This window comes from Petromyzon marinus, chromosome 2 (genome assembly GCF_048934315.1).
Source record: "Petromyzon marinus isolate PM22_M1 ecotype Great Lakes invasive population chromosome 2, UKy_Petmar_22M1.pri1.0, whole genome shotgun sequence".
Lineage (NCBI taxonomy): Eukaryota > Metazoa > Chordata > Hyperoartia > Petromyzontiformes > Petromyzontidae > Petromyzon > Petromyzon marinus.
Genome location: NC_133668.1, coordinates 5,728,460 through 5,755,429, shown reverse-complemented (window position 1 = coordinate 5,755,429; position 26,970 = coordinate 5,728,460). Strand labels below are relative to the sequence as shown.

General features: G+C 48.8%; 1 long non-coding RNA gene across 1 annotated transcript in view; it reads left to right on the top strand.

Annotated features, from left to right (window-relative positions):
- The first annotated feature begins 764 nt into the window (after positions 1-764).
- The window catches only part of LOC116948984 (uncharacterized), a 67,044-nt gene continuing 40,838 nt past the window's right edge, over positions 765-26,970 (top strand). Inside the window, exons 1-2 of the long non-coding RNA XR_012943994.1 lie at positions 765-934; positions 2,156-2,221. This is a non-coding gene — a long non-coding RNA (uncharacterized LOC116948984). The remainder of the gene's footprint in view (positions 935-2,155; positions 2,222-26,970) is intronic.

Sequence of the window (26,970 nt, the reverse complement as noted above, 5' to 3'; positions counted from 1 at the left end):
CCACCACCCGACACAGCCAACCAGTAAGGGTTGTCACGTAAACAGAAGATGCCAATTTGTTACTAGTACAGTACACCGGTGTACCGAATTGGCATGTTCTGTTTACGTGTCAAACCTGACTAATTGGCTGTGTCGGGTGGTGGCGGGTTTAACGACACATTTATATATGTATGCGATATAATGCAACACACCTGTATTATGGACACGACGGTACTATTAGTGAGAATTGGCCGCCGACGAGTTTGACTAAGTCTAGCGCCCACGTGGTTGTACGATTTTGGGTGAGAATCGGCTACGTGGCTGGATGAGTTTGGGTGAGTCTAGCGGCCACGTGGTTTAACGAGTTTGGGTGAGTCTAGCGGCCACGTGGTTGTACGATTTTAGGTGAGAATCGGCTACGTGGCTGGATGAGTTTGGGTGAGTCTATCGGCCACGTGGTTGAATGAGTTTGGGTGAGTCTAGCGGCCACGTGGTTGAACGAGTTTGGGTGAGAATCGGCTACGTGGCTGGATGAGTTTGGGTGGGTCTATGGGCCACGTGGTTGAACGAGTTTTGGTGAGTCTAGCGACCACGTGGTAGTGCAATTTTGGGTGAGAATCGGCTACGTGGCTGGATGAGTTTGGGTGAGTCTATCGGCCACGTGGTTGAACGAGTTTGGGTGAGTCTATAGGCCACGTGGTTGGATGAGATTGGGTGAGTCGAGCGTCCACGTGGTTGGACGGGTTTGGTTGCGTATCAGCCACGTGGTTGAACGAGTTTGGGTGAGTCTATAGGCCACGTGGTTGGATGAGATTGGGTGAGTCGAGCGTCCACGTGGTTGGACGAGTTTGGTTGCATATCAGCCACGCGGCTGGACGGGTTTGATTAAGTTTAGCGGCCACGTGGCTGGACAAGTTTGACGAAGTCTATCGGCCATGTGGCTGCACGAGTCTGGGTGAGTCTATCGGCCACGTGGTTGTACGGGGTTTGAGTGAATATATCGGCCATGTCGCAACGTTATTAAGAAACAATGGTGTAAAGTGCAGTCTCCACGTCTTATTCAGGATACTAGCCTATTTATCTGCCATGAATATGGGTAAGTGCCGGAATCATCGCGAATAATTACATACATTTTCCCTATGAGGCAGCGTTGTTGACGAACGTGTTGGGTTGCTTTTGATCTGAGCTTGCGCATCACTGCCGACGCAAGTATTGTCTCCCCAAATATGTTCTTTCATGGAGGAGTGGTGAGAGGAGCTTCGAGGTGGAACGGGCGTACAGCTCGGTGGCGCAGCTATTGTTTAGTGTGCAGGCGGTGCGCCTGCGTCGGGGCTCACGGGCCGTAGGGTTCCAGGCACCCGGGCTACGAAGAGGGGATCGGCGGGGTGAACGTGGACATGGATCCGCGTAATTGCTTGCACTCTGAATCATTATGCCAATTAAATATGGCTATGTCAAGTGCACTCGTGCAGAACTAAAGTGCCCTTATCGAAAGGTCGAATCGTGTGGACTCCCTTACGCGCGTTATATAGCGCAAGTGAGAGCCGGTAAAACGATGTGCACGTACTGCACGCACGCGGCGTGATTACAACGTTTCAACAAGAATATTTTATACTCTTTGGTTCTTTGGGTAAAGTCACGTAGGTATTAAAGACCAAATAGTATTGATTCCTGCAGACACGAAAGCTTCAAATCAAACATATTTTACACACACACAAAAAACCTTTATGTGTTAATGTATTTTGTTCAAGAATCAAATGTACTGTATCCACATTTAACAGTGTGCTCGGTATTGTCCAGTGATGTTACACTATTCACGTGTAGATGCTATGACATGGACTGAACAGGGTTACAGTACAGTACTTATTCTTGGTTCTTTCGGTAAAGTCACGTAGAAGGGAAATAATAAAAAATAAAACATAACATAATAAAATTCTCACGACGTTTCGGCCACAACGCAAGCAGCCGTCCTCAGGTGAAGAAACAGAGTTGTCTTTGTGACAGCTCTGTCTTTAATTGTTATTCTTTTATTATTTCCCTGCTACGTGACTTTACCGAAAGAACCAAGAATATGAATCCCTGCAGTCACGAAAGCTTTAAATCGAAAAGTACAGTACTTCGATGCTCCCTTCACCTGCCCCCCTTCAAACACGGTAACCCCCCACGACCCGCACAGGCTGGGAAGGGCCCGCATCCAGCAGTGGACAGAGCAAAGGCCGTACGCGTATACCGTCTCAACAAGGTAAGAGCCAATTGGCACCCAACAGCATGGTTATAAGGCAACCCGTGGGATTTTGATTAATTTTACGTGGAATTTTACCACGTTGGAAACTAGTTGATGCAACTTGACAATGTGTACAACAGCATCCGAGGGTTTACGTCTCTTTGTGTATATGCCATATACATTGGCTTCTCAAGCCATGCTCTATCAACTGCTGTGTCAAGAGACTTGCCACGTTGGCACCGGTGCCAGTGGGGACATCAAATAGTGGCTCCGTGCCTCCATAACGAAGTGGGCACGCGCTGCCCACTTGCTATATCGCACTGGGATTTAAATAATAAACAACACATAGTTTAGTACCAAGACTACCTCGAGTACAGGGTGGTCCAGATGTCTTGTGAACCCCCCCCCCCCTCTAAAACGTTGTATATATTTTTAAGTAAGGTTTATTTAAAACAACAAATGAATATGCAAAGGTAACAGAACGTTAAGGGTCAATTAATTGGAGGAGTCACATGACATCTAGACCACCCTGTATTGTCCTGCATATTAAGTCATACACTTAGGTGCCTCGTGCCTTCCTGCAAGTGTTTGCTGCCTTCTACCCCACATATTGTTTACAGATGGGAAACGAAACTCGTATTGATGGAGAAAATACATCCATTGTTTAGACCAGGGTGGGCGGCCCGCGAAATCATTTGGTCCTGGCCCTGCCAAGGCAACCGCAGGCGGGACTCGAAATTCAATAAATCTAGGAGCAAAGCTTTGAAAAGCAGTTGCGAGTAGTAACAACATCGTCAATACCAGCTAACATCATCACACGCCTCGCCAAAGAGGAGCAGTTCCAGCCATCGCATTAGGGGTGAGTTAATTAAATGTTTGACCAAATATAACAGGCTAATTTTTAAGTTGATAATTTTGTATGGCTCGCGAATGATGTTATAAATATCCAAATGGCCCTTGGCAGAAAAAAAAAGATTCCCCACCCCTGGTTTGGACCAACAACTTAACATTACCTCGTTCAAACTGTCGGAAACGGTACGATTTAATCGATATCGGACGAAGCCACAATATAATAATTGCATTATTTACATCCACAAATAATACAAAAGCAATTTTGATTCGTGTCAATTGCGTGTACAGTACTGATAATTAATTGTTCATTAGCTGCCTTTAATGCCAAGACGTATCCTCATCCGCAAGCATAGGTTGTGGAATAGGTTTAATGACTGAATACAATTTGAAATGGCTATCAGTAACATTTTCATTTAATTACATTTTCCGAAACAAAGCTCATGTACCCCTTTAACTCAACAGCGTCTTCTGGCCTATAGGGGGTTAGGATTTATGAATACTGTATACTTAAAATGATCCATAATTTCATTGTTTGGGTTTAGGTGCCTTTAGTCAAACTGTGGTTATGTCCTCCCATGATCTGAAGTGGTTGCGCACACGAGGCACATCAAGGGTAAGTGCTGCGTTGTTGACAAAGGGGTCGGAACTACCGCTCGTACTATTGCGTGGGTCTTCAAAGGTGGTGTGCTGCGTAGCTCTTCGATGTTAATTCGGGCGTGTACCATGCGTTGTTCGGCAACGACGCTTGACAATTCAGGTTTTTTTTCTCTTCCTTAATAAGTTCCCACCAAATACGTAGAGCGAAACGTCGGACATTGTGCCGAGCAACGGGGCGGTACGTAGCAACCCGAAAACATGGGGGCGATGGAAGAGTTGAATAATTAAGAAGTCTCCGTACGGTTGATGTGCTCCTCTCACCAGAGGAGGGCGCTACAGCCCAAGCCACCTGCCTCCAGATTTGCGTTTTCCCTACAATACTTTTTATTTAAAAAACAAAACTATTTTTTACCTTACCAAGTAAGGCACATTGAGCACTATACAGCGCTTTTTCAGAATCCACCTGTCGATCACCCCAACGCAGTGGATTATCACGTGGACATTTATAGCTGCCAAATACTATAAATGCATGTAAATTCTGAAAATGTGGAGGGTTAATTCGGATGATCCTGCGAAAAATTCCACGTGACCACGGGGAGAGAAACACGCAAATCCCAAATATACGACCATCAGGGTGGGGATCGAACGCACGACCTCCTGCATACCAGGCGAGGTAGTTAACATCTCGCCACCGTGACAACCCATGTTGGAAGGGAGGTGCCCGGGGAAGACGGGCACTCCCTTTGCACCATCAGCAGCCATTGTCTATCCACTGCTGAATGAAGGCCTTTGCAAACTGTCGCCATCCCCCATGGTTCTACGAGGGGTGGTATCGGGCCAGTTTTTAATGTTTTGAAATTTATTTTTTCATATCTCAGATTGCAGTTTGTCTATAAATGACGTAACACGATATTCACGTGTCATTGAAATAATCTGATATCTTGTGTAAAAGTGCAATGCTATGTGGGATGGGCTGGAAAGCAGCTTGAAACTTTGCATATTAAAATCAGGCTACATTTCTAATACAATTATGGCATAGACTAGTGGTCAAGACTGCTGATTATGTATGTATGTTGATCTTATTTCGCACAGTACATAGCCAACCTTGCTAATCGGAGATGCGGGGGAAGGACATCAAACTAAACACAAAAGCAGTTCTAAATAAATTAGTTTCCAATCTAGATTTAAAAGTGCATAGCACCAGTGGTTTCCTAAGTTCGGAAGGAAGAGTGTTCCAGACGTCACAAGTGCATTTGAAAACGCGCGATGCAGTGACCACCTTTGTTCGATTGCCAGCCAAATATGAAATGGTACTAATAAGAAGAGAATATGCAGGTACTAGATCAGGGGTGGGGAATGACCGGCCCGCGAAATCATTTGGTGTGGCCCTGCCAAGGCAACCGTCGGCGGGACTCGAAATTCAATAAATCTAGGAGCCAACCTGGAAAAGCAGTTGCGAGTAGCAACATCGTCAATACCAGCTAACATCATCACACGCCTCGCCATCATCAATATCAGCTAACATCACCACACGCCTCGCCAAAGATAAGCAGTTCCAGCCATCACATTAGGGGTGAGTTAACTAAATGTTTGACCAAATATAACAGGCTAATTTTTAAGTTGATAATTTTGTATGGCCCGCGAATGATGTTATAAATATCCAAATGGCCCTTGGGAGAAAAAAAGGTTCCCCGCTCCTGGGTGATGGATTGTTGTCATATCGTGACTGCGAGAGAGTTTGCGTTAGGAGGGGGGAACTCTGGGGGAGGGGGGGGGAAACTCTCCTTCATTCAGCAGTGAATCGATCATAACTGATGCCGATACTCAGGAGGAGGCACACTGCTCAGAGGATGATCTTCGGGTCTTCCTCCTCCAGGGGGAGCCCGGGCTCTGATGACATGTCAAGTCACTGCTTCTCCAGTGGCTCGTCTGCCAGTGATCTGTCTTCGAGAAACTCATCCTCTAACAGTGCATTGATTAATTGACTACGGTGATTTTTTTTGGGCTCGCGATGCAGGATGTAGTATTAGTCCGTGTGAGAGTTGAGTATTTGCCATTCGTGCCAATGATATTAAAGCAATATAATATACCAATTGTTACATTCAGGATAATGGGTAGAACAAAATTGTATGACTGTGACAGAGCAAATGAGAGTCGATACATAAGAGACGACGGTGTAAGTCGAATCTGGCGCTGGGTCACGGTGGTTAAATAGTTGCATGCCTACTCTACAAACTTGTCAAACTTCGATTCCTGCTTAAATCATTGTTGGGTGGTGCTCATCTTGGTTGTCACCCGTGAGTCACAATCAACGGAGTGTGTAAATTCCACAGTTACGTGACGAGAACGAGTCATTCCATATGACAGTACAGGAGTAGACATTGGCCATTCCAGTAACTGCGGACCCACCATCTTGAGCCATCTTCCCCATGCCAATTCAGTTGGACATCTCCCAAGTGACTTGGCATAGAGAAATAAAAGGGGTACGCACATCCTGCAGGGCAGGCTTGGAACTGCTTTGTGTGTTTAGTTTGTTGTCCTTCCCCCCCCCGCACCTCCGATTATCACGGTTGGCTGCATACGGTGCAAAAGAAGTTAAACATACAGGGCACTCTGTATCTAGACCAGGGCAGATCACCTGGTAAGAACTGGACACGACCTGTGAACCCCCCGCACGCTCTGGAGAGCTAATCCCACGAGATAGCGTGCCCAGAGTGAGCGTCCGACGATTTATTCCAACTTTAGCTACGGTCAACGCCGGACCTTCTCCCAAGTGCAATTTGCGCAACAAATCGGTGGGGTAGCTGTTGGAGTGTGCAAGCGGTGCAACTGCACTGAGGCCTACAGGCCAGAGGGGGGCCCCCAAGCACTGGACTGTTAAGAGGGGCGAGAAATTGGACAGGGGGCTCACGTCATTTTTTTCTTGCACCATGGCCCATGCCAACCATGCCACGCCACTGCTACCAATGCAGTTTTTTTTAATTCGGACACTCGAACAAAGAGGATTTTGGCACTAATAATAGTTATTATTCAGAGTGTGCCAAACAAAAGTGCCTCAATTTTCATTTCGGGTTTAACAAAACACCAACGCTGTTTAACTAACTAGGAGTGTTGTCTACAGGGGGCCTGAGGAGTAGATTGTTGAGGCACCTGCTCCCATTAAGTGACATCTGGTAATACAACTCCCCACAAGCTGTCGGGAAGGAACACGGCCGAATGGAAATAGCCAAAGTCAATGTCCAGAGGTGCTGAAGCCAAAGTACTTACATTTAGTGCATTTTTATTATACGTGCATACAGTGATGAAAAAAATACAGTTTGGTGATTATAATTCAAACATGGGAACGTTTGTTAAAATATTGGAACGTTAGTTTAAGAATGACAAACTTTGTGTTGGTTCTGTAAATACATAAACTTAAACACAAAGCCACTTTGAAAACAATTGCAAGGAAAGCACTCGGTATTTCCACAAACCGTGTGTTGGACATGTGCGAAAAGTTTAAACGCTTCCATAATTATTATAACGCCTTGGCTTTGTTTCACAATTCTTGCTCTGCAGTGCCCAATGTCACTTGTCCAGCTAACCCAATCAACAAACTCCGTTGCAGCCCAAGCGAATCTCCGGATATTTGCTTGAATGCGTGGAATTAGGTTGTGTGCTGTGAGGTGTGGGAATAATCAGTTGAGTTTTTTTTTAAAGAAAGACTCCTGCACTTGAAAAAAATAATAATGCTCTCACACGGTTGTTGCATTTGGCAGTTATCACTTGTACCTAAGTGCCTCGCATTGAATGAGTTATTCTCCGCAATAGCTTTCGGAGCTAATGCTCTTGCCCACGGCTGTCAGTCGTACTGTAGGCTTTCATCACTCATACGCCACCAGGCCATTGTGCCGCGGCATTTCGGCGTGGCCCCGGCGCAGGGCTCGCACAAGGGCCTCGTGCTGGCAGGGCACGCCTTTCTCAGGACAGACGGCCAGGCGCTGGCGTCGCTCCGCGTCCGTCCCGCACACAGGGGTCCGTCGGTCTGGGTGGCAGCGGCGCGGTGGCGCGCAGGGCGGGGCGCGACTGCCGACAGGACGGGGGAGGAGAGCCGGGGATGCAGTCGGTGCTCGCGGAGGGAGGGAGGGAGCGAGGGAGTGGAGGGAAGGGGAGCCCAGGGGCCTTGCGGGCAATAACTCCCTCTCCTCCACCCACCCGCCGCTTTTTATCGACAATTAGTCACGGCTGTTTTCTAATTGTGCCCAGAACCTGCTGGGAAGGCAAATAGCTGACACTTTGACAGCAATTTTCTCATGCATCCTCACAGCTAATAAAAAAAAAACCCTTACAAACATTTCCCCCCACTCAATCCCCCTCTTAAAAAGAAATAAGCAAATAAAAGCAGATGAAGAAGAAAATAAAAAGTGCCACTTTTTTTTCTACTTTGGTGACCAGGAAGTGGTTGGCGGCACCGGGCAGTCTCGAGCAGGGAAGCGATAGGGCCCGCGGTTTCCACGAGTGGAGTGGGGTGGCAGAGGGGCCCTTTCACACGACTCCGCAAATGGTTATCTTGGGAGGGAAAGGCCGAGACCAGGAACACCTAGGGAGGGACAGCAGGAGAGCGGATTGTTTGGAAAGATTGATGGCGTTCTGCCTAGAGTTTTCTTTTTATTTCTACGGATGCCGACTGTGTTTTTGGATTGGTTTTTCTGGCCTGCCTGGTGAGGGCCTAACGTTTCTCACCCCGTGTTTCTCACAGACCGGGTGTGGCCTCATCCGATAGTGACTTGTCGTGGTAAAGAAAAAAAGGAACGATTGCACTTTTGACCTTTGATAACACGAAATAATGTTTGGACACTGAAGTCGGGTTATTTGGACGTAAATTGAGCAACAGAAAAATAAACCCTTCCTGTTAATTGTTCAATGATCACAATATGAGGGTTATGGTGGAAAATCTTATTTTAATTTACATCAACGTATAAAATGAACGTGGTATGTCTTTGTGGAAAACCTTTATTGCTTGCTGACGTCTGCCATGTTTGCTGGTGACACGTTACATTACGGCACATCGATACGTTACACTACGATACATAATGTAAATTTTGTTTATGAATTGGATACTGCACAGGCAACATGTGTACACGTGAGCAAACGGAAAGATTTGAGAGTAATGATTCTCTCACCCTCCGAATAGACAATGCTCTAACAATCCACGAGTGACGAAGTGGGAGAGACCGACACCGTTGGAATGCAGCTTGTTAATCGAGTGGCTTGGCTGAAGCATGCTTGAGTAAGTGGACACAGTAATAATAGTTAAGTGATAGGTCTGTTGTAGGTGTTTAAAAAAACCCAAAACAAAAGCCCAGCAGGTTCATACATTTGAGCAGGTACTCGCATTCAGGCAGTTAATCTGTGACTGCCTTGGAGAAAGGCCCAGCAAGGGGGCGAGAGTTGCCGCGTCGCGATTTCTGGGTTTCTTTTCGCGGGGTGTGGGCGGGCAGCGAGGTGGGGGGGGGTGCCCGAATTTGCCCCCGCGAGTGGGTGGCTGTCCCTTGAAGAAAGTCCCCGCGGGCATATCATAACCACTGCCCCCTCCGCCCCCCCCCGCTGTGCCCACTGCCCCTCCCTGCTTCAGCTGTGAAGAGTCCACACACTCCGCATTGCTGGCCGCTCTCTCTCGTGCGCGCGCGCATGTGTGTGTGTGTGTGTGCGCGTGTAGGTCGACTCGGCCTCAAATTAGTACCTAGTATGGTGTCTAAACATCGCCACTCGGGAGACAAGGGCGACCGGACATGGTGCTTGCCCACCCAACTCTGCCCTTCACAGGTGCTCGCTAACAGCACTTGCCCCAGCAGTCTGTTAAGGCTATACGGGGGGGGATCTTTGTAATTCGGGGGAGCAGTGGGGCAGTGGTTGGTGCAGTACGCTGCAAATCCGAAGACCCGAGTTTGATTCCCAGCCGTAGCTGATACCGGGGATGAATATCTGAAGCAAATACCTGTACCGGTCCTCCACGGCCTCTGTATTGACTTAGCCTTTAATGAGTACCTTGTGCGCTGTGTAAACAGAATCGGGGAGACAAAGGCGACCAGGCACGTTTCTAGCCACATCACACCCTCATGCACCGTACTGGCTTCAATAGTTGCGCTCAAAAAGCACTTACTCCAATAGTCTGTAAAGGCCATACGGAGTATATTTGTCTTTGTCTTTTATGTGTGGGAGTAATGGTTTGCACACTGCGATGCGATCCCCATGACCTGGGTTTGATTCCTGGCCATGGATAACATCAGTGGTATGTTGTGTCTGAATCTGCCCTGTGTCTTTCCTCAGTTGACTCCGTCTTAAGTGCCTCCTACAGTATGTATCAACACTGGTGAGACAACGGTTGTTGAGCATGGTACTGGCCCCCAACCCCCCATACAATAATGAGTTACCTGACTAAGTAGGCACTCGCTAACAAGCACCCGAAACCTGAGTTTGATCCCTGGCACAGCACATCATTGGCAGTTACTATCTGTACCCGACGTAGTCCTGCCGTTGGTCGACTCAGCCCCAAAATGCGCTTCTGTTGCAGTGTCGGCAGTGGTGGAGTGACGGGGTTGCGACGGTTGTAATCCCGGGCGCAATCGGCATCCGGCAACAGTGCTTGCCCCAGACAATTCAAAGAGGGCCAGCAGGAACATCTTTGTGTACCCGTACGTGTTCTTTATGTGTGTGCCTGCATACGCGTCCGCGCGCGCGTGCGTGTGTGTGTGTGTGTGCGTGTGACAGTGATGCATGCGGCTCCCTGGAGCATCTCAGCTCGCAACCTCCGGTGCATCGGCCGCCGCGCTTCATTAAAATGAGATTAATGGCCGTTAATGGGGATTGTGGGACATTTCAGTCATGCTGATTGCGCTTTGGATCGTGGGGGAGAAGGTTCTGTCAGCCCTGAAGCTGGCATGCCGGGGGTGGGCATGGGGGGGGAGGGGCTACGGGGGGCCACGGGGGGGCAGTTGGTGGGGGGCGGGGGTGGTGCGGTTGGCTGGCCGGTCAGGGGGGTCTCGGGGTGGGGGCAAGGGGTTGGTGGTCAGCGGGTTGGGGGGGGGGGGAGTCCGAACGAGCTGTGTGGTTTCACCACCAAATGCAATTCACATTAGGGGCTTTATGAGCTGTGGCCACTTTAGGGCCTGAGTGGCCATCTTTAGGTTATGGCACTGACAGTGGGGGGGGGGGGGACGCTTCGGTCGTATATCCCGGTGGTCGCTTGGCTTTCTTCAGAGTCGCCGTGCGCTGGCCCGCTGCTGTCTCAAATCTCGCTCGCACTTCCGCGCTGTTGTTTGCGGCGTTATGCCGGCGTTTGCGCTGTTGCCAATCTTCTGGGTTCGCAGGACTGCGACATCACTCGTTTATAAGCCTAGCACCCCCCCCCTCCCACCCACCCCCCCCCCCGTCTGCTTTGCACCGCCACTGCAACATTGACCTGGAGAGCACTGTCAGGATCTCTCGCCTCAGGTGTCATTTTTTTTTTTAAATTGACGAATGAAATAATTGAAAAACTGTTTGAATGTGAGATCTTATTTTTAAAAGAAGTAGTACGTAGAATGTTGTACAGTAAATAATGACAATGCTGCCAATTGCCCCGATAATGTTGGTCATAACTACGAGGGAAACGTCATATCAAATTGTTAAGGGATGTTCAGTTCTCTTCAGCGCACCGGCGTGCTGAAGCAATAATATATTTGGGTGTTTATTTGGAAACATTCGTTATTTAGCCGTGTCGGATGGAGGAGGGTGTACGACACACATTGGCATATTACTCACGCGAGATCAGACCCACAAATCTATCGTGAATCATAATATTCGTCGCGAAGTCTGCGTATTGAAAGGTACATGTGTTGAATTTCTTTCGCACCGTACGTAGCCAATCGTGCTAATCGGAGGTGCGGGGGAATGACAACAAACTAAACACAAAATTACACGCGTTAAAAGTAAAGTAGGCTAAGTAGATTAGTTCCAGTGCTTTTGGTATACGTGTACATTATATATGTTCATCTCACTTGAGATTCGCACAAACAAATGGATGAACACGCAAAGTTGCTGTGGTTAAGTCCAATACTTGTTGCAGCAAATTATACGACAAACTACTGGTATGTCGTCCGATATAATTTCTCAAATGGCACTCCTCAATCACTCTCCAGGTTTACTGTTAGATTATAAGCCAAAATATATACTTGCGCGGGCATAATAATAAAATAAAATTGTGACCTGCTTTTGTTGCGGTGAGCCGTGGAATCGGGGAAGATGATAATTTAGCGAGAGCAGTCTCTAACCTAAAATGATTACCGTGGAATGATGTTACAGAAGAACACCGCAGATTATAATCCACACGGCAATTTCAAAACCAATGATGCGGTTTCCTTGGAATAATTGCACGGTGTCTGAGAATGCCAATTAACGTCAACGTGAGATCGCCTGAAAGGCATCTCAAATTGGCCCTTGACAGATGACACCTCCACAGAGGAGTGGGCAAACAACCATTCTCCTTCCGGGCGGCGGTGGTGGTTATTGTTTTTATGTTGTTGTTTCGCGAGGAGCTGCGATCGGGAGCACGGGGGTGGTGGGGGGGGGGACCCACTGACAGCTTAGCGACGATGACAGCGCAGCGCGTTAATGCACGGCCTGACGGGGTTTTGTGATCGCGTTAAGCGTCTGCCGCGGCTCGTTACTTCACGCTGGCCGGGCATGCTGCGGCGACGTCTCTGGAATGCGGGAGCGTTCGTTGATGGGGGGGGGGGGGCGGGGGGGGGCATGGGGAGGGGGGGGCATCTGGCCCTCCGTGAGGGCCCCGTAATTTGGGCCGATCCCTCAGCCTAATCGGTTTATTGGCAGGGTATTGTTCGACCCGCCCAGAGCATTACATACCGCTGTCAGTTGCTACGCAGTGGCTGAGACTGACTGTCGCGCCCGGAGCTCCATTAAATGGCGGAGGAGTCCGAGGTGGGTGGGGGGGGGGGGACGCAGGAGGCAGGAGGGGGTAAGAGACCCCCGGGAGGCTCATATTTGGAGCCACGGGTTGAGTGAGCGCACGCTGAGGAGTGAATGAGCGAGGGGGAGCGGGAGGAATGGTGATTAAGGGGAGAGGGCTGCTGCCCTGCTGAGCGGCAGGAGAGAGCAATTGTCAGAGCATCCAGCCACCGTCCCCATCATCTCCTCACCCCAAGCTCCCATCGGATCCCCCCTCCTCCTCCCCCCACAAGCCCCTTACTCATCCGCCAGCCACTCTGTTGCCGGTGCCACGCGGGGGGGGGGGGGGGGGCTTCTTGCACCCAAGTGCTGCCCCTTGCACTCGTGCTGTGAACGTATCCATCAGGATGTATCAAAGCCGTATCCTATAATCCTCCAGGGTCTAGACTGTCTCGATGCTTTGTGCAGTCTTTGGTGAACTCTTGTTTAAACACACAATGCTGACACGCTGGTTTTCTTTTTATCTGTTGGTTTGCAAAATTACTGTTTTTGCAGTTGAGGGGCATTTTCTTTCACCCCGGGAAATACATATAATAGCGATGGCTTGATATTATGAAAAGTTATCTGTTGAGAAGGAAAAAAAACCCATTACCGTTGAAAAAATATTTTGCCGAGAAAGGCATTTACAGCGAAAGAATTTTGTTAAGCGAACTATCAAACTCACACTCGCGGGAAGACCCGCAGAGAAAATGTTTCGCGAAGTATTTCTCCGCCGCGATGACGCATCTCGTCGTCGTTAATGCCGTTTCGCATCTTAAAAAAAAAAATTACACGAATCCGCGTTCTCTCTTTGAAGTTTGCATTTTAGTACAATCCCTTGTTGCCGTTGCGAAACCTTTCCCGAAAAACATTAAACTTTTAAACAGCGCTGTCATCCGACAGCTTTTTTTGCTCGCAATGAATCTTCACACATATGGTCACCGCACCAGGGACATCAAGAGGCACCGAATTTCCACTGGAAAATTTGGACGGCGCGGGCGCGGCACAGCGGCGCGTTTGCTTCGCTTATTTTTTAACCTCAGCTCGCCACCGCCGCCTTTTTCTTTTGAGGCCCAGAGAGAGAGAGAGAGAAAGCCAACTCCGAAAGGGCCCCGACCATTTTTTCGTTCCGTGCCTGCTCTCGGTCGCCTGCTGCTGCCCGCCGCTGCCTCCACCACCGCGAGGGGTCCCTACGTAAATCCCGCCGTCCAAACAAACAGCGGGCCAGTTTTTTTTAAGAGTCGGCAGACGGCACCGGCAAAACGCGGCAGCTCCAGCAGGGTTAAGGGGTTGGTAGCGTAGCGGCGCTCCCCTCCGGCACTCCTCCCCGGGGAGGGCATTGACGTCAGAAGAGTGTAAATGAGGCATCTCAAAAACTAAATTGCGCAATATTGGTACAGGTTTCTCCAAATAATCACGGCAGTGCCTTTAATGTCTGGTTGCGTGCGTGCGTGCGGTAATGAAACTGCCATATCCCAGGATCCCATTGTTTTTAAACCTGCGGACAAGATCTCGAGTCGTGCACAGCATCTTTGTCTTGGCCACGGAAGACGATAAAAGCCCATTTTGCGGGGCAACGTGCGCGTTTTGCTTGCCTGCTATGTCTGAAGCTGCCGTGTGGAGCCGCTCGTGTCTGGCGCGTGATTTGTGGTCTGCGCGGTTCGCTTAAAATAAATTGCGCCTTTCTCTATTAACACGTTAGATAAGAAGGTGTTGGGTTTCACAGGCCACCCTTCGGGGGTGGGGGTCGTTCTCCCCACCTGCCACTTTGGGCATACGTGACCAGGTGTCAATTGCAAGTAAATTGGGTGCGCGCGAGCCCTGGCGCTTTGAACGTCCGTGTTATTTAAAGAGGAATTTTACACAGTCGAGGCACAGGAATTTCTCTCGCTCGGTGTTTTTGTTATGTTCGTAAGAAGTCTCCGGCCCTTCGGGACTCGTTTAGGCGGCGCTCCGGGCAGCGCTGCCCTCATGGGACGGTGGGAGGGATGGGCCCCGTGGCCTCTGCTTGTGCAACTTGATCGTGAATGTTGATGCGTTGATGCCAATGCATTCAGAATGTTTGTTACGTTAAAATTAAATGTGCGCTTGCGCAGAAGGAATGTCGACATTTTTAAACAACATATTCCTGTGGCCGATAACTGTTTACATTTTGCGTACAATTATAGCCTACGCCGACCAGCACTGACCAGCGTGGTGAAGTATGGCCAAAGTAAATGTTGAAGATTTGCTCAGTGTGGGGGAAACCCTTATCCAGCAGTGGATTGTTAAGGGAGTTATACACGTACACATTACAGTCCGTTCTCCTATAACGCGTGTGGTTTTCATAACACGAATTGGATATACCACAATTAATGTATTAGAACGCATTTTTTTTATAACGCGGATGTGAATTGGCAAAAACGCGAATGAGTGAACGGAACTACGTCGCGCGAGTAGGGAATACGTAGTCGTGCGGCTGCCTCGGTGTAGCGTCACACAAGGCGGGATGCTGCTGGATGCTTCTGGACGCCACCAACCACGTGCCTTAAGTCTTTGTTCAGCCTGCGTACGCATCTCGCGTGTTGTCACGGACGGCGCTTACCCGATATATTATTTATGAAAGCGTTTTTTTCCATAACGCGGTGTTCTTCAGGGATGGAACTACTGCGTTATAGACTAACAGATTGTATATGTGTACCGAATTCTGGAAGTGGCTTCTGAAATCTGAGCCTATTTTTATTTCGATGTGTGTAAATCAATAGTTACGTATTGGCTAAGCCATGCCAACCAGTCAGCAGTATTTTAACTTGGTTGTGTGTCCTGTTTTGTTCACTGTTCTGTACGATGTTAAGTGTAGTCATGTCGGAAGATGTGTACCTTTGCCCAATGTTTGTTTCCAGATGAGTACTTTTAGTGCGAACTTTGCTTTTGAGCACTTGCAGGACGGTCATTTATGTGGTATTTGGTTGTTTTTAGCAAGTGCTCGTTTCAGATAAGATAATTGAATATTAATAGTCACGTAATATTCTAGAAAGCATGTAAATACAGAACTCCTCTTATCCGCAGCTCTATTAGCCATGACTCCCATCATCCACGGCATCTGTAGGGCCCACAAAACCTCATTATCCGCCACCCTATTTCTTCATATTATCCTCGGCTTATCAGCAAATAACCCCGCGGATAATAGGATCCGTGATATTGGTCCCCCATATCACTGCGGTTAAGATGACCTCTCCTGTGTGGGTCTAAACAAAGAAAGCATTAGATTTTTTTATCTCAAGATTTTCATTTTACTATAATTAAGAAACAAAAAGCTAATTGCATTGGATGAAAGTTACCACTCAAGATTAAGACATCTTTAGACGCTATTTTTCTTCTCTAAAGTGTGCCTCAAATGTTTCTGAATGTCTTTATTTGGTGAGCTGAAAAGTGTTGTTTTTAAGCGAAGAGACCTTTGGTAGTGGTCCTCAAACACAAATATATATACCTAACCACGTGTGTCATGAACACTGCCCTATATCAGAACACATATATAGGCAACTCAATCTGTACACTTTTTAACTTTCTTAAAATGAACCCATTGTAGTGTGCGACCTCCATCTATAAAGTCTGTAAATCTCTGCACCCTATCCCTGCTCGGCCTAGCTTCTCTAAAGAAGGGCCATTGCCAGAAACATCAGCGTATACCTATTACATTACAGATGTGTGGGGTATAGACCAATACCGATGGTGAATGTGGTCTGCTTGTATCGTTAGGAAAGTTTATATCTCATGCGGCGTAGTCTCGTTTTGTGAAAAAAAAACACGCCGATGCCTTGTACGTATGTATGTTGAACTTCTTTCGCACTATGCGTGGTCAACCGTGCTAATCAGAGGTGCGGGGGGAAGATACGAAACTAAACACAAAAAGCAGTTCCAAAATACTGTTTGGTTCTTTCGGTAAAGTCACGTAGGTATAAAATAAGATAAATGAAATCACATACCTACGCGACTTTACCAAAAGAACCAAAGAGAATGGATCCCTGCAGTCACGAAAACTTCAAATCTAGATTCAGTTCTAAAATGAAAGAGTTTTCAACATGGATGATTTAAAATTGCGTAGCTCCAGTGGCTTCCTAATATCGGAAGGAAGAGCATTCCAGACGGCCGCAGAAGCACACCTGGTAGCGCGCGATGCTGTGACCATCTCGTCGTGAGCGGTGACACCGTTTCAGCCGTTTCCTCACCACGTCGCTCTGGCCCAGCATCTATTCGCATTGCAAAATGCGAGAATTGTAAACAATCGTCCCCACAAAACCACCCATCACATCAACCATGGAGAGTTGGTGGAGAGGGTAGGGGTGTGAAGGTGGCATCATCTTGGCGTTGCAGCGCTGCAGCAGTCTAACCTAAAAACTAAACTATTTTTTATTTTACCAGGTAAGGCCCACTGAGCTATGTAGCTTTTTTTCAGAAGCAACCTGGCCACAAATGACAGCTCGAGGAAGTGACTTCTCACGTGTACATTTATAGCAGCCAAATACTCTAAATGCGTGTTTATAAATGTAGAGGGAATCAACTGGAGAGACCGGGGAAAAATCTACACGACCGCGAGGAGAACACGCAAACTCCAAATATACAGCAGGCGTCAGGGTCAGGATCTAATGCACGATCTCCCGAATCCCAGGCGAGGTGGTTAAAATCTCGCCACCGTCGGGATGCGGGCGTATGTGTAGCACTGGCCACTGCGAATAAATAGGAAACAGCCGCTAACCCAAACGTGCCTGCTGTCTCTCTGTCTGCCCCCCCCCACCCCCTCCCCACCTGAGTTCTTATCTGGCTCTGGGGTTCCCACAGCCCGAGCAGGGCCAAAGACGGGCCAGGATGACCCGGCCACTTGCATCGCCCCCCTCCTCGCCCGCCATCTTGCTTCTTTGTGACCCACACAATTGCGGTAGTCGCGCTGCCACAGCAGGGTTGTAAAACGGATAATTAATAGAGGCCGCCGAGGTGGCATTTGCCCCCAGGGAAGAGTGGTGGGGAGTTGGGGGGGGGGGGGCGTTGGAAGGACGCGGCAACCGCACTTGCTCGCACGGTCGCGCTCTCGTTCGCTTGCCGACCCCCCCCCCCCGCCCCCCAAACCGGGCGGTTTCGAAACCCACCGAGGTCTGAACGCGCGGCAACGGAGTGAGCGGCAAGCGGTGGGTGGGAAACAACGAGGGCGGCGGCGGCGGCGGGAGCGGGCGAGCACTATCGCACGGCACGGTTTGTTTTTAATTAACGGGCCCCGCCTCTGGCCGCAGGGCCAGCCGCCGGCGGGTTTGGGCCTTCGCGCGGTGGAGACGTTGGCAGGCGGCGGCGTTGGCGTCCGAACGACGCGCGTGGCGGTTCTGCTGCTCCCCGAGGAGATTTACCGTTGGCAATAACGGAGCGCGCTGTCGAATTGCAAATGCGTGAGACGGAGGCCAATGCATAAATCTGCAAACTGGTTCCATACGCGCTTAACCCTTTCCCGTTTCCCGTTCCGATGACGTACGTGTACGTCATCGGAACGTGTACGTGTACGTCATCGGTTTTTCTTACCGATTCCGTACACCTACGTGAATTAAATAAGTTTATCGATACCGAGGCTCCCACAAGGCCATGCGGGAGGGCGTGCGGCACAGTTTGGCACCGGCTATCGTAGAGCGCGGTCGTGTCACTACGGGCCTCTGCGGTGAGTACAGTGTCTTTAAAAACGACTGCGCTACGCCTCTCGACATTAAATTAACGCTGGGCCGCTTGCGCCTTGCGAGATTCAGCGATGAACGGGACACCCACACCCTGCTACTTGCAGACGTCTCCAAATGGGAAAGGGTTTAAGGCACATTTGTCCACTTGTTGTGTTATATCACGCAGTATTTGTTACAGTGTTCTCTTCCTGTGTCTAAGGAGATCGCTCGGTGTGCTTGTGCACAAATACGATGGCAGCAAGTGTTTCGTCGTGAGCATCGCCGCCAAGCATGGCGTTCAGTGCAGAGCCAAAGGCGTCTTGAACCACAGTCGTGGGTTTCTTTAGAGGCATCGAGACGATGCACTTTTACCGCTGGAGCATCGCGAAATGATCACCACAGTCTCCCCCCCACGTAATAAAAATTATTGTTTCAAAAAATTCCTCCATGACAGTATTCCAATAATAACCAGTGGCGAGTCAATACACGATTTGAAAATATTATTCTTGAGTTTAGCGTGATTTGTGGAGGCCTGAGTGCCAGTAAAACTACCAGTAACGTTGAACATTAACTGAGCGGCTATGATATTATATTATTTGATGATAAAATCTAAATCCACTTGAGAATTAAAAAAAAAATCGCGAGGGATACATTCTGCAGATGCTCGTGAATAGCAAATTTCACGGATAATGAATTGCCTCAAATAAATACGTAAATAAGCTACTAAATGAAAGAAAATTATCATTATAACAGATCTCTTTATCCCATCACTTTATCTCGCCACTTTACCTTGTCACTTTCTCTCTCGATGCAGTCGTGTAGAGTTCCAGATGGGATTCGTGGATAGCAAGTTCGTGAATAATGATGGAATACTGCAATGACTGATTGATTGAAATAAATGTCGCAACAATACCACATCATGGGTAGGAGTGGCAGAGCGCATAGCACCACTGCGCTATCAGTCCGGTCTGGGTTCAATTCCCAGCCGTGGTTTACATCAGTGCAGTGTGATATCTGAACTGGTCCGGAGCCCCTGCTTCACCAACCCGCGATGACCAGTGTGGTGAGGTATGGTTAAACAATCCCCAAGATCAACACTCCACGGGGGGGGAGACCTTCATCCTGCTGTGGATTGACAGAGCGCTGTACATCGTCATTATTGAAACCATCAGGTGTCATGTATGATCGCAGGTAAGGAAATACCACGGACAGATTTCTTAATTGAGTCAATATCCATCAGAGCAAAATGCATTTTCCATGAAATATCCAAATATCCGGTGCGTTTCTCCTCACCAACGACATGGGAACAGTGCTCGTCCTGCGCTACTGTCGGCAATTCCACATTCCAACGACGGTGCCGATTTACCCAGAGGACCGCACCCGCTGTTGACTTCCCTTTGACAAAGCGGCGCGCTATGTTTATTGACTCAACGTAGCTAAAGGGGGCCGCGTTGCCCCCAACCGGGGTTTGAACTCTCAACCCCGGCGGTTGGAGTGCAGTGTGGCGCGTGCGCTCTCTAACCACGAGCCGGCGATCGTCGACTCTGACAGGAAACTCGAGTCGAGGCCCCGAGCGGACGAGGTCGCGTGGCGCCCGGCGCCCACTAGATGTCTCTAGCCCTCCTGCTTGAGCCGCCTTTTTTTTTGCCGTGACGCGTGAACGCAGGGCCGGGGGGCAGGGGGGCGGGGGGCATTTGCCGCTCGGCTCTCTCACAGGAGGTTTTTTTTTAACGGATTGGACCGCGCCACGCGCCGTTCGGCACGATGTCCGACGTGTCTCATCCACGCGTTGGGAAGTTTCGTCCGGGTACTGAATAGAGCGGCTAGGTTCCAACAAGGAGCATGAACCACCACCACCACCACGCGAACTTCGGTCATCCTAGAATACAGTTGCCGTGCCACGCGCTTTCGGATTCGCTTCTGCGGCCGTCTGGAACGCTCTTTTTTTCTGATATTAGGAAGCCACTGGAGCTATGCACTTTTAAATCTATATTGAAAACTAATTTCTTTCTTTTTCGTTTTTAGTTTGTTGTCCTTCACCCGCACCTCCGATTAGCACGGTTGGCTACGTACGGTGCGAAAGAAGTGCAGCATAGTATGTACAACCTGCCACGCATGTGGTGGTCGTGCCGCAAGACGCGATGCATGCTCTCGCCGGCTTAGCTTTCAAGGTCCGACAAGGCCGGGCGCACCCTGTGCAGTGTTGCCGACCTGCTCAATGATTTTCACACTACTTTCCAGCGACCCTTTGGGTTTCCCTTGCGACGAACATGTCGCCACTTTCACTGAGACACAACATATATGCAGCTTTGGGAGCGATGCCCGGTGCGTTTTGAGGATCCTGTGCCAGACCCACGGAAAGAAAACTGTCCCACCTCGTGACACCGTGCGACTCTTTGAGGTCCGTTTGGTGATTTCCCAGAAATTGGCATCACAGATTCCGGGCGACTCGATCCATGGGCTTTGCGGAGCACCCGACCAAGCGGCCAAGTGGATCCAAACATCAGTCGGCTAAAGCAGCCGCACATTCCAGGATTGGCGGTGGTTGTGCGCGCAGAGTGCCCGCAAAAACTGCTGCACAGAGCAGCTGTTTTTCAGCTGCACGCACACTCCGCATATGTAGCGGGCACTCGCGGCATAGCTGCATATGCTACTACCAGCGTTCATCTTACAAAGTCTCATCACACGGGAGAAACAAACAAATAAACGAAAACATTTTTTTCCTGCATTGAAGCGGCTGTACACGGTAGGGACCTGAAAACCCAATTTCCCTGTACAAGAATACGGGTAAACCGTATGGGTTGACACGGTATTAGCAACAGCATCATTCAGCTGCAATTGCATCATCATAAATCATGTGCAATATCATCATCATCATTCAACTGCAATATCATCATCATCAATCAGCTGCAATATCATCATCATTCGACTGCAATATCATCATCAATCAGCTGCAATATCATCATCAATCAGCTGCAATATCATTATCATCAATCAGCTGCAATATCATTATCATCAATCAGCTGCAATATCATCATCATCATCATCAATCAGCTGCAATATCATCATCATTCAGCTGCAATATCATCATCATTCAGCTGCAATATCATCATCATCAATCAGCTGCAATATCATCATCATCATCATCATTCAACTGCAATATCATCATCAATCAGCTGCAATATCATCATTCAGCTGCAATATCATCATCAATCAGCTGCAATGTCATCATCATCATCATCATTCAGCTGCAATATCATCATCATTCGACTGCAATATCATCATTTAACTGCAATATCATCATCAATCAGCTGCAATATCATCATCAATCAGCTGCAATATCATCATCATTCAGCTGCAATATCATCATCATCAATCAGCTGCAATATCATCATCATTCAGCTGCAATATCATCATCATTCAACTGCAATATCATCATCATCAATCAGCTGCAATATCATCATCATCAATCATTCAGCTGCAATATCATCATCATTCAGCTGCAATATCATCATCATTCAGCTGCAATATCATCATCATCATTCAGCTGCAATATCATCATCATCAATCAGCTGCAATATCATCATCATCATCAATCATTCAGCTGCAATATCATCATCATTCAGCTGCAATATCATCATCATTCAGCTGCAATATCATCATCATTCAACTGCAATATCATCATCATCAATCAGCTGCAATATCATCATCATCAATCATTCAGCTGCAATATCATCATCATCATTCAGCTGCAATATCATCATCATTCAGCTGCAATATCATCATCAATCAGCTGCAATATCATCATCATCATTCAGCTGCAATATCATCATCATTCAGCTGCAATATCATCATCATTCAACTGCAATATCATCATCATCAATCAGCTGCAATATCATCATCATCATTCAACTGCAATGGCAGCATCATGGACGTGGTGCCTGCGTGCATGCGCAGGCCTCTGCTCGCTGCAGGATAGTCTTTACTCTCGTGGGGCTGAGGGGTCAAGGGTCAAGGAGGGGTCAAGGGAGTTGAGGGGTGAAGGGAGTTGAAGGGAGTTGAGGGGTGGAGGGAGTTGAGGGGTGGAGGGAGTTGAGGGGTGAAGGGAGTTGAGGGGTGGAGGGAGTTGAGGGGTGGAGGGAGTTGAGGGGTGGAGGGAGTTGAGGGGTGGAGGGAGTTGAGGGGTCAAGGGAGTTGAGGGGTGGAGGGAGTTGAAGGGAGTTGAGGGGTGGAGGGAGTTGAGGGGTGGAGGGAGTCGAGGGGTGAAGGGAGTTGAAGGGAGTTGAGGGGTGAAGGGGGTTGAGGGGTGGAGGGAGTGGAGGGGTGGAGGGAGTCGAGGGGTGGAGGGAGTCGAGGGGTGGAGGGAGTCGAGGGGTGGAGGGAGTTGAGGGGTGGAGGGAGTTGAGGGGTCAAGGGAGTTGAGGGGTCAAGGGAGTTGAGGGGTGAAGGGGGTTGAGGGGTGGAGGGAGTCGAGGGGTGGAGGGAGTCGAGGGGTGGAGGGAGTCGAGGGGTGGAGGGAGTCGAGGGGTGGAGGGAGTCGAGGGGTGGAGGGAGTCGAGGGGTGGAGGGAGTTGAGGGGTGGAGGGAGTTGAGGGGTGGAGGGAGTTGAGGGGTGTGAAGATGTTTTGGGAAGGGAGGCACCAAGGCTAAGTGCTGGGAGCACCGCGAGTCCTTAAGGTGTCTTGTGTTTTTATATATTGTATAATATAGGTATTTGCGTAGATTTTCGAAATTGGTGTGTTTTATTTACTAATTTAAAGCTGTCCGTTTTAAAAATAGTTGACCTTGTAATTCGGACCCTTTCTGATGATGTTTTGACCTTTTTGTTGTTGTTGTAAATCACATGTGTACTCCATTACTCTTGTGACCTGGGTCTCGCTTGCAAAGCAGCCTTTTAAAATTCTTTGGGTCTTTCGGTAAAGTCACGTAGATAGGTTCACAGAAAATAACAAAAAGCTACGACGTTTCGATCGCAACACAAGCGTTCGTCATCATTTTCATTTTCCTGATGACGAACGCTTGTGTTGCGATCGAAACGTCGTAGTTTTTTGTTATTTTCTGTGAACCTATCTACGTGACTTTACCGAAAGACCCAATGAATATGAATTCCTGCAGTCACTTACGCTTTAAGTCAAGATTCAGCCTTTTAATCTCAATGGGTTTTCAATTGGTGTCAATTAGAGCATTGGTGGTCATGTTGGTGATGACGATGAATAAAACAACAATAATGATACTTTACAGGGCCCGTTGTCAGTCGACTGTCCAATCAAGGCCTCGTCACGCTGTGCCAGTCTTGTGGGGTTGCTTGAACATACTTCACCACGCTGGTCAGTGTGGAATGGTAATGGGGAGCTCTCACCTGGCTCGGTTAATTATTTGCCACTGGAGTTAGCTCGGGTCGTCGGAGTTCGTAGTGCGATGCGCGAACCTCTTGTACCACTGCTCGCCAACGATTATATCATCGTCAGTGACGTTATCGATATGGAACTTGCTTTAGGCCTCCTTCCACGCTGGTAAGTGTGGGTTGGTAATAGAGAAGTAAGCTTGTTATGTAAGCGTATCATAAAAGGTTAAGGTAACTAAGGCATAACGATATTTTAAAATGAATAAACTGATTGGGATTTCAGGCTGACTGGCAGGCGTCTTCAGAAACCACTCTCAGTTTTCTTGTGGGCCCCCTGTACACTCCCTGAAGTGGATCCAATATATATTGCAAACACATCCTCATCCTGCCTAACCTTAGGGGCCAATGTGGTGTGGAAGCATCAGTCCCAGCTTCAGCCAGAGATGTTTATTTAATGCTGCGAGTTTGCGTAGGGCAGGGGTGGGGGCGGCTGCAGCCCGCAGGCCGGACGTGGCCCACGACTTGATCTCGTACGGCCCACAGCCACATGGGGCCGACCACATTTCGGTGCAGCCCACAGAGGACAGTTATCCATCACTGCGAAACACCTTGGCTGCACTAATCGGAATATTTAGACCTGTCCCCTTGCAGTGACAGAAGTCACTGAAGTGTGTGTTTGTGTTAAAATTGTGATGAGCGGTAGTGTCGTGGTTAGCGCGCCGCGCTATGAACCCGGCGACCCGAGTTCGATTCTCACTCACGGCCAACACCAGTGACGATTATTTGAACAGGTCCTGGGCTTCCCCTAGGTCGACTCGGCCTCAAATTGGTAGCTAGTGCGGTGTGTAAACATCGCCACTCGGGAGACAAAGGCGGTCGGGCGTGGTGCTGGCGACCCACCCCCTCGTGTACTGTTCCAGCCTTCATTGGTGCTCACTAACAGCACTTGCCCCTACAGTCTGTTCGAGGCTATACGGGGGATCTTTGTCTTTGTATGTGGCCTGTCAGAGGTATTGAAGCCCTATTTGCGCCTCAGAAAGCAAGAGGATTTCCGTGTCTGGCTTCGAGAAACCACTTGGTGGTTGCAGGTAATGTCCCAAAGCCGAGCTGTTGTGACGCTGTTCAGACAATGCCTGCTGCTGCACCACCCTCGTCGATGTATTCGTTCGTTCGTCTTCATTTCACCGGACCACCTACGACCTCGCCAGTGTTATTATTCGATTTTGCCATCGCACAGCGAGAGGCTGAGGTTGCATTCAAAATCCGAGAACACTCTTCGTCTGAGCCAAGCATACTCACGACGACAACCCCCCCTGGCCTCTGTTCTGTTTGAACAGTTTTATTAATTCAAGATTTTTTTTGGTGGAAATCTATATTTGTTGTCATCCTCATCATTCATAATCAACCATGATCTGTCAATTTCTGGACGGGGGCCTCCCCCATGCCGCCTGCTCTGAAAATTGTGTCTGCAGGAACCTTCTGAGTGGCTGTCCATGGCTCGTCACTTTGAGAACCACTCATTCGGAGGAGCGATTTACAAAGAACGCCGAGCTCAGACAACGCACGGCAAGCAGGAATGCGCATACGTCGTGGTGATCTGGGAAGGGCGATTTTATCTTCTGTGGGCAACGGTGGCCAACCATCTCCTTTCTGATGGCCGAGCAGGACTTAAAAAAAAAAAACCTTTGCCCATGCGTTATTCCACACTTCAGCGTCGTCCCAACAATACCGTGAGACATTATGTGCGTGCCGACCGAGCATAAAGCAAACTAAAATAAAATAAAACACAATGTTGCCAGGGTTAATAAAAACATAGTTCCCTCTTAGTACCCGATTTCTGCGGCTGCGATGCTTGCAGTGACCTTTCAAGGTGGTAGGCCCCATATGGCCGTGTAGGCCATATCATACGGAGTCTTGGGCCGTATGCAGCCCGCATGCCATAGGTTTTACCCACCCCGTTCTGTAGGTATTATAAAAGCACGTTCAGGGGTCGAAGCCGTGTCGACGGACCCTGGGGACAGTGTGCTTCGCACGTGCACTTTCCTGGTTGTATTCGGCCCGACATTTGGTGCCGAGAGGTAACGTGAGGATGCGTGTGGAAGGGTTGACAGCCGATGATAGGGTGACAGCGGCGCGAGATTACCAACAAGAAAAAAAAATAAACTCCATGCGAAAGGTGAAACGCAAAAATTTCAGTTTTTTCCAGGAACCCCAATCGGTATTTGGAACACATGGACAGATATAATGGTGCGTTTAAAAGTGCAGGCCTCCCTCCTCCCATCATGCTCCTCCTCCTCACCACACACAATCACTCCCAGAAGACAATAAAAAAGATAGGTTTGCCAGTGAAGCAGAGATTTAATCGACAGAGACACTGAGTGCGTGCACAAGTGGGAAAATGAGTGAGACAGTACAGATGACCTGTGGCAGGACTGGTAAGTGCTAAAACCAGTGAGAAAGGCCCATGAAGGATGGATTGGAGGAAAAGCCCCCTGTGGATCTTATTCTTTCGGGCGTGTATGTGTGTGCACTTGGCATGTAGGTGGAAAAGTAACGCACTGTGCGCTTTGAACCCCCGGACCCGAGTTTGATTCCGGGCCACGGCTAACATCGTTGGCGATTATCTGAACCCATTATTTGCCTCGCGTACGTCTACGCGGCGACTAAATCAACATCTGGTGCGGTGTGTAACGGCAAGAAAAAAAGTACGAGACGAGGTGACCGCGTGGTGCCGGCCACATCACCCCGTCATGTGCCTTGTCGGCTCCTATAGGTGCTCTCAAACAGCACATGCCTCAGCAGCCTAATGTAGGCCACACGGGGAACATTTCTTTTTTCTTTACACTCGGATGTGCGCGCGTACGTGTGTCTGCATTCTTTTGCGCACTCGTACAATCGTGTGCGTACGTGCATGTGTGCCCGTGTACGTGTGCGTGTCACCACCAGTAAAGGGGAAGAGTGCGAGGGCAGAGGTGGATGCTTGTGTTGATATAATAATGTTGATATAAATCAGAGTCGGGTCCGATACATATGTCGGCCGTGCCAAACGAGCACAAAGGGAAGTGGAGGTGAAAGGTGGGACAGGGTTTGATAGAAATCAGATTGAGTTTTTTTCCATCATAGAGATATTGCCCACATGCAGAGGATCAGGGGATCTGAAAGGCACTGAGTGAAAAAAAAAGAATAAAAATGAATGCGAGAGAGCAAACGCTGCGGTGAATTACACGTAATTGCCGCTAAAAGCCTAAAATGCTTTGAGATCATCATCTGCGAGCACGCACGTGGGTGCGAGCGGCGGCTGGAATGGAGCTCGCTCGCGACCAAATTCACAGGAACTG